We start from the raw sequence: 4,167 nt of genomic DNA, 5'->3' as shown, positions 1-4,167 counted from the left end.
ACATAACACCCAACCCTAACCCTAATGCTAAACCTAACATCTAATGCTAACCCTAACCAATGACCCTAATCCTAACCCTACCCCTAAAACTAACCCTACCCCTAAACCCTAACCTTAATGCTAACTGCAACCCTTAACCCCTAACACTAACACTAACCCTAACCCCTAACTCCTAACCCTTAACCCTAACCCTAACTCTGTTTCTCACACTTCTTCCATTCTCAGAGCTAAGCAAGCCTGTAATCCAACCATTGCATGCATGAGATGAGGCTCCACCTGAGTGCTGCATGACAGTCAGGGCCCTAGGCCCAGGGTACGATGGAGTGGTGTCGCAGTGACCCTGCCCACCCCCCTCTCACCATAGATAGACAGGTCCTGTGCCCTTAATCTAACTGCTAAATCTAAGCCCTAACACTAACCCTAACACCTAACCCTAAACCTAACCCCTGACTCTAACAGCCAACCCTAACTCTAATCCCTAACCTTAACTCTAACCCCTAACCTTAACTCTAACCCCTAACCCTAACCTTAACCCCTAAACCTACTCCTAATCCCTAATCCTAACCATAATCTTAACCCCTTGCCATTATCCTAAATGTAATTCTCACACTTCTTCCATTCGCAGACATAAGCAAGCCTACAACCAACCCAAGCCGTGCGTGAGATGAGGCTCCACCCCAGTATCCCAAGTGAGAGGCAGGGTCCCATGCCCTGGGTACAATGGAGTGGGGTCCCGGTGATGTTCCCTGTTCTCGACCCCGTGTAGAGCAGATAGGGCCTATGCGTTAACCCTAATCCCTAAACTTAACCGCTACCCTTAACCCTAACCATAACACCTAAACCTAACCCTATTGCTAACCCTAACCCTAACCCTAATGCTAAACCCAACCACTAACTTCCAAATCTAACCCTAACCCATAACCATAACGGTACCTAAACCATAACACTAATTGTAAAACACTAACCCTAAGCCTAATGACAACTCTAAGCCTAACACTACCACTTACAACATCTCTAGCCTTAACCCTAAAGAAACAAGTACCCTAATCCTAACCCTAACCACTAACCTCAGACCCTCACCTTAACACTAAACTTAATCCTTAACCCTAAACATAATCCAAACCCTAAACCTAATTCTCAGACTTCTTGATTCTCAGAGTTAAGAAAGCCTACAATCCTCCCATGCCATGCGTCAAAGGAGGCTGTGCTACTGTGTTCTGCATGAGACCCAGGAGCTCATACCCAGAGTATGGTAGAGTGGATTCCTGGTGACAATCCCAGCACCCTAACCACCCCTAGTGCAGACAGAGCCCATGCCCTAAGCATAATCACTACCTCTAACCCATAACCCTAACCCTAAACATAACACCTTACCCTAACCCTATTGCTGACCTTAACAACTAAACCTAACAGTAAGCATAACTTTAACTGCTTAACCTAACTATAATGCATAACACTTACAATGACAACAACCCTTAGCGCATAATTCTAACCCAAACTCCTAATATAACCATAACAACCAAACCCTAAACCTTGCCCTAAAGCCTAGACCTAACCCTAACCTTAACCATAAACCCCACCCATAACGCTAACCTCTTACCCTAACACTAACCCTGAACCCTGATCTTAACCCTAACCGCTAAGCCTAACAACCACACTTAAGTTTAACACTAAGCCTAAACTGAATGCTTAAACCTAACCCTAAAACTAAAACACAAATCCTAACCCTAACCCTTAATCCTAAAGCAAACCATAACCATTAACCCTAACACTAACCCTTAACTCTAACCCTAATGCAAAACCTTTACCTTAATACTAACCCTTATCCCTAAACCTAACCTTAACCCTTAACGCTAATCCTAATCCTTAACCCTAACCACTAATCCTAACCCTAACGCTTACCTCTAACCCTAACCGCTAACACTCACCCTAAACCATAACCCTGACCCTAACCCTAACCCTAATCCTAATCCTAACCCCCAATGATAACCCTAACCCTAACCCCTAATCTTAATCCAAACCCTAACCCTAACCCCTAACCCTAACACTTAAACCTAACCCTAACCCTAACCCTAAGACTAACATTAAACCTAGCCCTAACCCTAGCCCTAACCTTAACACTAACCCTAAACCTAGCACTAACCCTGACCCTAGACCTAGCCCTAATCCTACTGCTAGACCTAGCCCTAGCCCTAGCCCTAAACCTTACACCTATTCCTAACCCTAGTTCTAACCCTAATCCTAAACATAAACCTAACAGTTGCCCTTAAACTTAACCCAAATCCATAATCCTAACCCACACCTGAACACTAACATTTACCCCTAACACTAAACGAAACCCTATCCTATACCCCTAAACCTAAAACTAAGCCCTTAACCCTAAAACTAACCCCAAACTTTAACCCCTAACACCTAACCTTACACTATCCTTAACCCTGAACCCCAAACCGCTAACCATAACAGTTAACCCTAAGACTAAACTTTAAACCTTATGCTAACCCTTAAACCTAAATGCTACCCTAACCATTAATCCTAAACCTAACACTTAACACTAACCCTAAACCTAACTCTAACACCTAACCCTAACGCTATCCTTAACCAGAACACTAACCAGAACACTAACCCTAACCTTAACCCCTAACTCGAACCCTAACACTAATCCCCTAACAATAAACGTACCCATAATCCCTAACCCTAATCCTAACCCTACACCTAACACAACTGTTACACTAACCCTAACCTTAACCCTAACCCTACCCTAAATCTACCATAACTCTAAGCCCTAACCCTAACCCAAACCTGAACACTAACCCCTAAACCTAATCCTAATTCTAACCATAACCCTGAACATAAACCTAACCCTAAACATTAACCCTAAACCGTAATCCTAACCCTAACACTAACCTTAGCCCAAACACTAAACCCTAACCCTAACACTAACCCCTAACTGTAACCCTAAACCCAACCCTAACCTCTAACTCTAATCCTAATCCCTAACACTATCCTAACCCTATCCATAAGGCCTAACCCTAACCCTTAACCTAACCCTAACCCATTACCCTAAACATAACACTAACCCCAACCTTAACCATAACCCTAACGCCTAACCCTAGCCCTAACCCCAGGCCTAAGTCTAACCCTAGATCTAACCCAAACCTGGACCTAACCCTTGCCCTAGCCATAGCCTTAGCCCTAGCCCTTATGATAGCCCTATCCCAAGGCCTCACACTAACTCTAAATATAACCCTGACACCTAAACTTAACGCTAAACCTAACCCAATTCCTAACCATAACACTAACCAGAACACTAAACTTAACCCTAACCCCTAACCCCAAACATAACCCTAACTCCCTAACACTACACCTACACCTAATCCCTAACCCTAACCATAACCCTAACCCTAAACCTAACACAACCCTTACACTAACCCTAACCTTAACCCTAACCCTAAACTAAACTTACCATAACCCCAAACACTAACCCTAACCCCTAAACCTAATCATAATTCTAACCCTAACCATAAATATAAACCTAACACTAAACCCTAACCCTAACCCCTATTCCTAAACCTAACACTAATCCTAGTCCTAATGTTAAACCCTAACCCTAAAACTACCACTAACCTCTAACCCTAACCCTCACCCTAAAACTAACCCCAGCCCTAACCCTAACCCTAGCCCTAACCCTAGACCTAGACCTAACCCTAGCCCTAGCTATAGCCCTAGCCCTAAACCTAGCCCGAACACTAACCCTAACACTATCCCTAACCATAACTTTAACCCTAACAGTCGTAACCCCTAACCCTAACAATAAACCTAACCCCAAACCATAACCCTAACCCTAACTCTAACCGCGAACCTTAACCCTAATGCTAACCCTAACCCTAACCCTCACCCTAACTTCTAACCCTAATATTAACACTAACCACTAACCCTAACCCTAATTCTAACCCTAACCGTATATGTAAAGCTAACCCTACCCCTAATCCAAACCCTAAACCCTAATCCTAATCCTAACACTAATGCTAAACCTAACCCTAATACCTAACCCTAATCCCAAACATTAACCCTAACCCCTAACCTTAATCCTAACCCTAACCTCTAACCTTAACCTTAACCCTAACACTAAAACAACACCCTAAACCTAATCCTAACCCTAACACTAAG

Source organism: Lemur catta, unplaced genomic scaffold (assembly GCF_020740605.2).
Source record: "Lemur catta isolate mLemCat1 unplaced genomic scaffold, mLemCat1.pri scaffold_41_ctg1, whole genome shotgun sequence".
In the NCBI taxonomy this organism is placed as follows: domain Eukaryota; kingdom Metazoa; phylum Chordata; class Mammalia; order Primates; family Lemuridae; genus Lemur; species Lemur catta.
The sequence above is the reverse complement of the archived record's forward strand: the minus strand, read 5'-3'. Positions refer to the sequence as shown.